The sequence below is a fragment of the Nyctereutes procyonoides genome, unplaced genomic scaffold, assembly GCF_905146905.1.
Source record: "Nyctereutes procyonoides isolate TBG_1078 unplaced genomic scaffold, NYPRO_anot_genome, whole genome shotgun sequence".
NCBI classification, from domain to species: domain Eukaryota; kingdom Metazoa; phylum Chordata; class Mammalia; order Carnivora; family Canidae; genus Nyctereutes; species Nyctereutes procyonoides.
The window spans coordinates 2146429-2158664 of record NW_026575156.1 but is presented as its reverse complement, the minus strand read 5'-3'; positions in this window follow the sequence as shown (position 1 = coordinate 2158664).

The following is a 12236-nucleotide window of genomic DNA, read 5'->3' as shown; positions in this document are numbered from 1 at the left end:
TACTATCCTTAAATCTAATCATCCATTATCTATTCCTCCAATGAGAGTGAAAGCTCCAGAAAAATAGAGACTGTGTCACATTTATCTTTGTAGCCTCAAATTCTTAGCAGAGCACAGAACCAGATCCCAAAATACCCAAAGTATTATTATGAATGAAATAATAATATGTTTGAAGGGACTTTGCCAGTTGTAAAAGGCACACTAATATAAGACATTGATATTGTGAGGCTTGTTGTTCAAAACATACCTTCTGAATTTAAAGATAATTTCAACTGTGTTTGCCAAAGAGAAAATTATTAGAAAAAGTTTTATGTTCTTTATTTTTATTCATTTCCATAGTGCTAGCTCCCAAAAACTCAATATGGTAAATTATCATTTTGAGCTTTAAGAGAAAAAAAAGATAAATGTATATTATTTCAGCCCTTCACACTTCAGAATTGCCCCTAAAATGCATTCTGAAAAATGTGAATACTCAATTGCCTTATTTGGCATTTCTAAAGATGAACGAGCTAAAGAAAATATAAGATTAATTCAAAATATCTCTGCTGGGGTAATAACTTATTCACAGTATTGTACCATAAATATGCCATGGCAGCCTTATTAACTGATTTAATCTAATTAGTGTCAAAAGCAAGGTACAGGTCCTGAACGTAAGATTGCACTTGACAATAACCATTAGGGCCAAAATACACGTAATGAGATACATTTTTCAAAGAAATGTTTTCATTGTAAGGATTTCTGAAAAGATGTTATGGGATGTCAGTTTAGTTTACTCCAACAAATATTTCCTGAGAATTTATCATGTACACAGTGTGCTAAGTTCTAGGCAGGCACAAGTGAATTAAAAGCAATCTTATCATTAAGGAGGGCACGTGATCTGATAAGCACTGGGTGTTACATGCAAATGATAAATTGTTGAACAGGACATCTGAGACTAATCATGTACTGTATGTTGGCTAATTGATTTAAATTAAAAGAAAAAGAAAAAAGGAACTATGAAAATAAAGAATGCTAAAAGAAAAATTAAAAAATAAATAAAAGTAATTTCAACAAAGAGTTTATAGCTGGAAAATTAGATATTCAAAAAGAACATTCTAATTACATGTGTCAAGTGCTTTAGGGGAAAAAAGGGCATTAGGGGAGAAGAGAAGGATATAAGCCTGCCTTGGGGACTGGAGTTGAGATAGTAATAAGAAATAGGCTTTCTGGTTAAGGTAAGATCTGAGCCACATGCTAAAGAATGAGAAGTCTGAATCCAAGAGAATGGGAAGAGAATGCTCTTTTTTCAGATCAAGAGACTCGTGAAGTTGCAGAAACTTGAAACTAATTGGTAGGTCTGAGAGACAGACCAAAAATAGATCATTAAAGTTGGAGTGTAAATTGTGAGATGGGGACTAGTAGAAGATTACATCTTTTTTTCAGTGACAGAAAGCATCCATGTCATGGAAGCCCTTGTCTGCAAGGATTAAGAGTAGGTGGCAGAGGCTGCCCAAAATATCACTGCAGATATAGTGTTTTACACAAAGTTGTTCTATGCATGTTATTGCCTTATCATATGCTGTACAAACATCTAGTAATAGAGCTAGAAAGTTAGAAGCCATTTACTTTGCTTTTAGTTATATAATGTGAACCACTTTCAAAATGTAAATAACATTGAATTTCATAAAGTATTATCGATAATACTTGAACTGAGGAGTGTAGAATCAGTGGAAATTTCTGCATTGCCATTAAGCAGGCTTTCACTAGTGGATTACCTTTGTCACCCTATTATTTTATAAAATGTGTCTTTCTGAACCTGGCCAAAACTATAACTAGTTTAGGCCACCAGGCAGTCTTAAAACTAATGCTGGAAAAGTGAGGTTATAAGCTTTATGGTAAAATTGGAAGTGCTTTCCAACCATTCACATTGAAATAAATCTCATACGGAGATTACGTCCTTAAACTGTCACCTATGTCTGTATGCTTCTCCCCATCAGATCTTTTTCCAAGTCACAGCCTAAAATACTCTTTTTAAAAGAGTAGTTTTATCCTCCACTTCTATCCTCAGTGTAGAATCCTTTAATGGATTAGCACTGTATTTAAGATTAAAAATTAATGATGGGATGAGCACTGGGTGTTATTCTGTATGTTGGCAAATTGAACACCAATAAAAAATAAATTTATAAAAAAATTATAAATTTTTTTATAAACCAAAAAAATGATTCTTAATCAGTTCTCTACTAAAGTAGCAATATAAGGATGGGGCTCTTTTTCTAACTTCAAGCTTAGTCAGAAGGTGCTTTTAACTAAGTCATTCCTGGAGCTTATTATATACTTTATGTCATTGGAAAGGCATAGAGAATGAGATTCTGACTCATCCTTAAGAAAAGTAGTGACCAGTGACAATAGGAGGAAGAAGGTCTAAAACTTGAAGGTAACTAACTACCCACCAGCAGAGAAACAAAGATATGCAATTCCTGGGGCCCAGTGAGGCAACCACCATTAGGAAGTTGGCACAGGAAATAATCTACAGGGTGATAGGACACCAACAGTAGGAGGCTAAAGTCTGTTCCACAGAGAGAATACGCTAAAGTATGCGAATTGGGTGGCTGGTTAATTGAAAAACAAAGCCCATGTCATGACAATCAAGAGAACCAATGAAAATTCAGAAAATTATCTGTGAAGGAAAGGCTTTAAATGTTTATTACTCAAGAGAACACAAAGCTATCTTTCATAGTACCAAAGAATTAACTCTTTCTGATTTCCTCACCTCTTATCTCTCCAACCTCTTTGTTTCAGATGGTGCTAAAATAGCAGAAAAGGGAAGGGAAATTGGTGAGTGATACCAGTCAAAGAACCATAGCTCTACTTCAAGGCAACTGGAAATGAACTATATAGCTGGCTTTAGTGGGGGACGGTGGGGGGGATCTTCTCATTGAATGATAGTTACAGTATTGTTCAATTTGTTGGGTATTTTTTTTTAAAAAAAGATTTTCTTTATTTATTCATGAGAGACACACAGAGAGGCAGAGACACAGGCAGAGGGAGAAGTAGGCTCCATGCAGGGAGCCCGATGTGGGACTCGATCCCAGGTCTCCAGGATCAGGCCCTGAGCTGAAAGCAGATGCTCAACTGCTGAGCCACCCAGGCATCCCTGGATGGTTTTAATCAATGAATTGAAGGTGTATTTTCATTATAAAGCAACTATTTGACTTTTTGCTATCTCATAGTGATAAAAAAATGTCATGGAGTCATTCTAGCTTTTCAGTCAGGATTAAGAGGAGGACTATTCACTTTGGGAAGGTTTAAAAAAAATAGAAGAATGAAGAAAGTTAATTTATAACTACACCCCATGAGTACCACCAATTCAATGTGCCTGTTGCATAGCACTTTATGCACATTTGTGGAATGAGGGAGCTGCATTTTCATCTTCCCTTTTACTAATAAGCTGTATAACCTCGGAAAATATCTGATACAATTGGCCTCATGTGTAAAAATAAGAAAGTCCTTTGGATCTCATAGTCCATTTCCAGTCCCAAATGTCTACTATTCTTTAGTAACCTCAATTGCTTGGGAATCACTTTGTAGAAAGTTTAGAATACTATAATGCTGCCAACTGCTAATAATTACCTTGCATTTTTAATATGGAGATACCAAATGAATAGATATATGCTTGATATCATGGAGCTGAACATTTAGCTGAGGAGAAAGAAAATAGATAATTGCAATATATTTTATAAATGAGAAGATGAAATCTAAGGATACATATAAAACATTTTTAACAGCTTTAAAAAATAGATGTTGGCTCTCGGAGTCCCTGAGTGGTAGAATAAGTTAAGTGACTTACTCTTGGTTTTGGCTCAGGTCATGATCTTAGGGTCCTGAAATTGAGCCCTGTGTCAGGTTCCCTGCTCAGTGAAGTGCCTGCTGGGGATTCTCTTTCCCTCTCCCTCTGCCCCTCGCACTAATGATCTCTCATGCATGCTCCCTCTCTCTCCCTTTCTAAATTAATTAATTAATTAATTAGTTAATTAATTAATCTTTAAAAAAATAGATGTTGGCTTTTTGTAAAGCCAGAGTTATACTCAGGATATCGAAAGCTTCCAAGTCAAACTAAATTTGAAAACTAAATAAATATCTATTATATAAAACTAAGAAAGTATTTTTTTAGCAACATGTTTTATATAATAGATTTATTTCTTTGGTTTCATGAATTGCTTATTTGTGTGGGCAATCAAAGCTTAATATCATGTTTTTTATAAGCACCTTTGAATGCTTGACCAGTTTAATCTCCAGGTATATGGATTCAATCTGCAAAGAAAGGACATGGTGTGAAATGCTTAATTAGTTGTGTAGGGAAGCATTTCATGAGTGTGTAGGTAATGATATAAGCTTTATATCTTGTATTTGCTTCTGAGAAAAAGAAAAATTTGGCCCTTTCCTTGTTAATTCCAGTCAAATTTTATTTTGATTAACATTATAGATGTATAAGATAGACATCATAAACTGTTAAGTAATTTTGTAACATTAGCAAATTTTACTTAAAAATATCAGGGAGGGGATCCCTGGGTGGCTCAGTGGTTTAGCACCTGCCTTTGGCCCAGGGTGAGATCCTGGAGTCCCAGGATCGAGTCCCACGTCGGGCTCTCGGCATGGAGCCGGCCTCTCCCTCTGCCTGTGTCTCTGCCTCTCTCTCCCTCTCTCCCTCTCTGTCTATCATGAATAAATAAATAAAATCTTAAAAAATCAGGGAAAATTCTGCAAGATTAAACTTTGAAAAATATATGTGCTATCTTGAAAAAATAATATGAGAATATTTCCAGGGGGAAGGAACAACATCGAATATTGTACTGCATAAACAATCACAAACAGTGAATTAGACAGCACATATAATGTGAATTTTTTAAAAGATTTATTTATTTATTTATTTATTTTATTTATTTTAGAGAGAGATAAAGAAAGCATGTGCAAGCTGGGGAGGGACAGAGGGAGAGGGAGAGAGAATCCTCAAGCAAACTCCCTACTGAGCAAAGAGCTCACAACAGGGCTTGATCCCAGGACCCTGAGATCATGACCTGAGCCAGAATCAAGAGCTGCTGCTTTACCAACCTAGCCACACAGGTGCCCCTATAATGTGAAAGTTTTTTTAAAAGCCTTAAATTGTTTTGAATTTTCCATCCACTTTATTTTTAACCATATAATATTTTAAGTTCAAGTACACGAAAATGTGTAGTGCTAAGAGACAGAAGTCATAAATCTGTAAAATACTGGTCATTCATATAGGCCATTGACCCGAACAAAGGTACCCATTCAGATTTATGGAGGAAAATATGACACAAAAAGTCCAGATTACCTGTTTTATTTTAAGATTGCTATCTTGGGTTTTGGTCACCAATTTCAATGTGCATGTAGTAGGGTGAGGACTCCCCCACATTTACAAACAATGTTCAAGATATTGGCTAAATTTCTTCTAATTCAACTCAATTCTGACACTATCTGCCCAGAGAAAGCATCAGATTCCACAGAGGGCAGAGCTCACAAGACTCAGTTCTCCCCAACTTCAAACACTAGTCACAAGTCCAGGTTGTTGCTTGTGTTTCTGACCATATGGCTATAGATTATAGACTTCCATCATGGAGCCTCCTCCTTGGGTTCTGTTAAAGAGGCTTACAGAATTAAACACTTTATTTACTGGATTACTAATTTATTATAAAAGGATATATTTTGGGAACAGCCAGATGGAAGAGATGCATAGGGAAAGGTATGCGGAAAGGCCGCAGAGCTTCAGTGCTCTCTGGGAGCAAATCCTCACATATTCATCAACTTGGAAGCCCTCCAAATTCCCTATTTTTGGGTTTTTATAAAAGTTTCATTACATTGGCATGATTAATTAAATCATTGGCCATTGGCCATTGACTCAACCCCTAGTTCCTCTTCTCTCCCTAGAGGTGAGTAGGATGGTACTGGAAGTTCTAACCTTTTAATCACTTGGCTGCTTTCTCAAAGGACCAGCTCTCATACTTGAGTGATATAAAAGTCACCTCATTAACAGAACAAAAAATCATTTTTTATCTCTCTCACAATTTAAGAAATTCCAAGGGTTTTAGCCTCTGTGCCAGAAGACTCAATATATATTTATTATAAATCCCAGTGTCACAACAGCTTAACAATTTTTCTTATTATTGAAAACACAAGAACCACCCTTTTTTTAACAATAGTAAAATTAAAGAAATTCAATTAGTTTTTAAAATATTTACAATATTTTGGAACATTTAAGCATGTGAGGATACAAGTGAGAACAGTTTTGAGAATAATATACATCATATTTGGCATAAGTTAGAGTACAAATTTAAATTTTGGTTAACCATGTTGACCAATACTCTCAGTAAAAATTCAGAATGATATTAAAATATCAAAGTTTTAAGAAGTCTGACGATAGAGAATTAAAATTAAACTCGGGGCACCTGGCCAGCTCAGTTGGTAGAGCATGGGACTCTTAATCTCAGGATCATGAGTTTAAGCCTCATGTTGGTGTGGTGCCTATAAATAAATAAGTAAATAAGTAAATAAATAAATAAGTGGAAATGCATAAGAGGTTTTGTAATAATCTCAGTAGGCACTGGATAGAGTGTGAAAGACTGACATGACTAGAGCCATTTTAAAACAGAGTCAGAGCTGTGCCTGCAGAGAAATTACTGTCGCCACCTTTGTTTGAACTGGGCCAAAACCTTTGGATTTGGCAAAATGGAATTTGTCTAAAGAAATTGCTTGAGAAGTCAGAGGGTGGAGGGACATCCTGATCACAGGCTGATGGTTGTAGACTTTCTAAAGATAGAATCAATGGTCAATCAGTGTATAATCCAGAGTAATTTAGCTTGTTAAGATCCACAGAAAACTTTTTTCCCTCATATTTCTTCAACTCATAGAATTTCCCTCTTCCTTTTTCTCATAAAAACCCTGTACTTTCACTCTATCAGCAGGACATTACTTGAGTTTCTACCTGAATCTGTGCTTCCTGAAATGCAGTTCTTTGATCCCAGAAAACCCCCATTAACTGCTAATTGTGTGGTTCTTTATTTTCGGGTTAACAGATGCTAAGTAATATAGTATGGAAGAGATCAAAATGGCAGCATATGTATGTATATGGTAATTTACCATATACAATTTAGTGAAATGTATTACTTTCATAATATACCATATATTACACAATGTACTTTAAGGTCTCTTCAACACATTCTGCAAGAATCTACATAATTCTTTGAACACATCAAAGGGTAAAGACAAGATGGATGCCATCTAATAAATGGTCATACACTTAGGCTTCGCTAGAGCTTATAATTCTTTTAAAGAAAGTATCTGCCAGGGATTGAAATTAGTAAATAATAACATGAGCACTCACTGTTGTGTGAGGAAGCCTTTGGTTTCTGTCAGCTTGTTATATAATCTACCAACATCCACAAATTTCAGCAGAAACATATCACTAACTCAGTCTCTATGTTGATTAAATTGTGGCTAAAGAAAAATGATACCTAGAGAAATTAAGAATCTCTTATATCAGAAAACTACACACTTCTTTTTATTTGGCTTGTCCAGTCATTTTCTTTGTCCACTAATAAAAATGCTTTACAGGTCTTAAAAATGTTCTAAATATCTATACTTTTCCTTACAAGAAGATAAGACTTGCAGGAAATCATTATTGCTGTGGAAGCCAGCCTCCACTATTGCCCCAGTATGGTTCACCTGGTGGTGGTCAGGCCTTTGTCAGGTCCCTTCCAACATGGCATCAAGCTGACTGGTATAACCAATAGGGCACTCTGGAAATTACAGAATATGACTTCAAGGCTAAATCATAAAAGGTATATTAATTTCTGTGTCTATTGCATCATTCCCTTTGGGAGAATTCAGCAGCTATGTTGTAAGTCATCCCTAACACCCCTAAGGATAGGGAGGGCTATGTGGTGAAAAACTGAAAATTCCTGCCAACAGCCAGATCAGTTTGCCAGTTCTGGAAAGGAGCCCATCATAAAAACAGATCCTCCAGCCATAGTAAAGCCTTCAGATGTCTGCAGCCACAGTCATAATCTTAACAGGATCCTTATGAGAGATTCAGAGCCAGAACCATTCAGCTGAGCTACTCCAGGATTCCCCACCCACAGATACTGTGTGAGATAATGTTTATTGTCTTAAATCATTAAGTTTTTGGATAATCCCTTGTGCAGCTAGAGAACTAACACAAATGCTAATCATAGTGGTAATTTACATACTAAAATGTGTTTACAAACTGTATGTATTGGCATATTTTATTCTTTATGATCACATTTCCACTTGTTCTCCAGATATTTAATTTTTTAAAATTTATAGATGTTAGAAAAAAACTACTTGCTTCACACAACGGGCGATTTCATCAAGAGAAAAACAGTGAGTCGATGTTGATTTCTTCCAAATTCCCGATATTCCCTCAGAAATATTTTTGAGAGCCTAGTATGTGCAGATGGAGGTAATAACATATAAAATGCCTTCCCTCATGCAGATTACATTCCAGAGTGGGGACATAGAAAGTGAAGAATGAAGTGAATCAAACTGTGGTGAGTAATATGGAGAATAATAAACCCTCTGGCAAGAGGAGAAGGTTTTCGTGTGATATGAACTGACATGTTTTAGTAGGATCCCAGGGCTCCCAACACCAACAGGCAGAAGTCAGGCAGCTCACATAGTTGAGAAAACTACCAGTGGGTGCTGGAAAATACAGCTGCTGTGTCTAGAAATCCAGTATTGTACCTGAATTTTCATATGAACATTTCCAGTTGAAAATGGGCAATGTAGCTAATTGTTGGATTTAGTCATGAGAATAAGCTCTAGCCATAAAATGTCAAGCGGAAAACAATGAAAAGTCTGTAATTTTACCATACTTGCCAACTAATAAGTTAGCCTGCTGTAGAAAGTCAAGGACTGGGGCTCCCCTGGGTGACCCGGTGGGCTCAGTGTCCAACTCTTGATTTCAGCCCAGGCCATCTTCTCAGAGTTGTGGAATGGAACTGCACATGGGACTCCATGCTCGGTGGGGAGTCTGCTTGAGATTCTCTCCCTCCCCTTCCTTCTGCCCCTCCCTAATCCCCCACCCCCCACTCATGTGCACATTCTCTCTCTCTCAAATAAGTAAATAGTTTTGAAAAATAGTCAAGGACCATACTTCCATGCTAAGTCCATTCTGTTGAGTTTTGGGACAGAATGTTGAATACATACCAGGGCAGACTAATAATATACAGATGACTCCTTAATCAGAGACAAACACCATTTATCATCTGTATTTGTTCCCTATACATCAATTCCCACAGGGCACTATAACGAGAGCCAGAAGTTATCTGCACATGCCATGAAGTGCATCATATGATAAAAAGGTCAAAATTAGTAAACTCTGATCTTGTGTGGGGCTGCTCATGACCTGTCTATCCTCCCCTCCAGAGAAAGAAAGAGCAACAGGAATATTATCTTCATTGTGATATATAAGGAAATATGACAGTGAAAGAGAAGCCATCTCTATGTATAATATCCTGGGGTATAAACAAATCCCCCCCCCCACAAAAAGGAAAAAGACTTAAATATCCTGGACTGTTTCCATACATAAAAATTGACTGTACACGCTTTTGCTCAAGGGACTCCAGCTGTACAGGAATGCAATTCATGGGAAAATGTCTTCCAACACAAGAAAGGCTAAAAAAAAGAACATAAGGCATTTTCAGATTTGATACTGAGTTTCAGGCTCTTCTTCAAAAAAGTGGAAGATTCTGCAAATATATAAGCAAGTCAGGTTCTGGATAGACAAGAGGAATGCTAATAACTGCTAAAATTGACCTCAAATGTGTCTGATTTATTGGCACCATAATGTGGACAGAAACTTAATTTTTTCTCATGTCTTCATTATTCCACCGTTTTGATTTATTTCAACATCAAGCTCTTAAAAATATAGTAACAACAGTCCCAGAAATCATGTAAAAAATAGCATCAACAGCAATAATGGCAGTAGCAACAATAATACGTTTTAAAAATAGAAGAGATACTATATTTTCCAGTGGCTCTATTTTGTGAATGAGGAAACTTTTATTAGAAATCTTCTAACAGAATATGCTTCTCATTCTATTGTTTAGTATTAGATCACATGCCTTTTCCTCAAACTGCCAGTGGTGTAGAGTGTGGAATATACCAGTTGGCTTAAATTAATCAACTAAGGTGGATATGGAAATGACCACCAGAGGGTGCAATGGGAATGGTAACTACCCTGGATTTGGAGGATCAAGAAACATTCTGAAATACCAAACTGGGAGGTTAAGTAGGAACTAAATAGTTGAAGACAGTGAAAGAAAGTGTTGCCCATAGAAAATACAGTATAGGAAACAGATGGGGCAGGTGTAGAGTTTTTTCAGGAATAGAAGGGAGTTCAATTTAAATGGAACTTTGATTTCAAGAGTGTAGTTTCCAGAAATAAGGCCAAAAAGGAAGGTTAAGTTTAATCACAAAGAATCAAGCATAAGAATGTTTAAATTTTCATAAAGCCTATATTTGTATACGATCCCATATAACAACTCCAGAACAATTGATTCTTTAACTCCATATAACATATATCCTACACTAACATTAATTTCAAAATTTGGAACTATTTTTATAAAATGTATTCATATTTATTTCAATCTTCTGCCTCCTTAACTGAGAATAAGTTTTTATTATTTCATACTGTCTTACATGAGACTTGAATTCAAGATGAGACCAATGCTTATAGATGATGAAGGAATGGAATATATTAATCACAACAAAACAGAAATGTTGGAAAGGATAGTAACTTAGTAGTTTTTCAATAAGTTTGTAAGTGATGGTTATATTATCTCTATAAAATAGTTCATGTTTCTTCCTCTTTCAAATATTTCCAAGGCTTTTAAGGAGAATTTTTTTTTAATTTACCAAGCATTTGTTTTGAGTTTCTGATCTTCTTTACCCTACTTGGAGTCATATTGCAGTTACAACAAACATAGCAGCATGTAAGATTTTTAAGGATAAAGAGTTGCAAGCAATTATACTTTCAAGATGGTTTTAGTGACATTTAGGTCCTCTGAGGTTTATTCTCATGAGTAGTAACTGCATGAAATATTCAGTCCAGATAAAAGATTTTTCCTTCTTCCTTCATTTTTATCCCATCACAATGTAGTAAGATATGCTTTCATTGACAATTTCAAAATGGGAAACATTTTTCAGAAGAAACCTCCTGAATCAAAATGAATATCTTAAAACACACACAGTTAAATTAAAATTTATTTTCATTAGAATTTGATAAACAGAGTCAAAAAACAATTTTGCAAAAACACACAATACACATTTTTTTGAATTCTAAAATAAGACATGTTTCTAATTGAACACACTAGACAGCAAAACATATTTTATGGTATTTTTTTAAAGATTTCATTTATTTATTAATGAGAAACATAGAGAGAGGCAGAGACATAGGCAGAGGGAAAAACAGATTCCCTGTGTGGGACTCGATCCCAGGACCCGGGGATCACACTCTGAGGGGAGGGCAGATGCTCAAGCACTGAGCCTCCCAGCATCCCTGGTATGTTGCTTCTTGAAAGTAAGTTATCACTTTACCTGATTGTAAGAGATTTTGGCTGTTCCATATTTTACCTTTAAATGCAGTTCTGTCAAGGAATGGAGAAAGGGGGTCATAAAAACATAAATGTCATATGAAGAAGGATTATAAAGGAAGAAATAAGCAGCTTTCATAGAACTGTCAGAAACCCTAAACTATGAAATAATAGGTATACATCTTAGCAATAGGCAATTACTGGAACCAAAGTATGTTACTGTAAGTCAGAAAGAAAGCAAATGTCCTTTTACAGTTTATTTTCCATACTGCCTTTGGAGAAGATACCACAAAACCATTGTGGTTTAGAATTTTTATCTTGAGAAGACTATGATTGGTGGGTTCACATTAGCATCAATTAGCTCCCTAGAAAGAGAAATATAATTTTAATTTCTTTGGTTTTAAGAATTCACATGGATATATTATCATGAGTTTTTCCCCTAGGTTGGCCTGTCCTGCTCACTTTAGTGTTATGGAATTTAAGTGTCCATGACAGATACTCCAGGTAAGAATAAAAATTATGGCTCTGAACAGAATCATTCAGAACTCAAGTGTAGGAAAATTCAAAGGTAAGGTATACAGCAGGCACAGGAATTGAAACTAAGCCACTGTCACAATATTATCACTT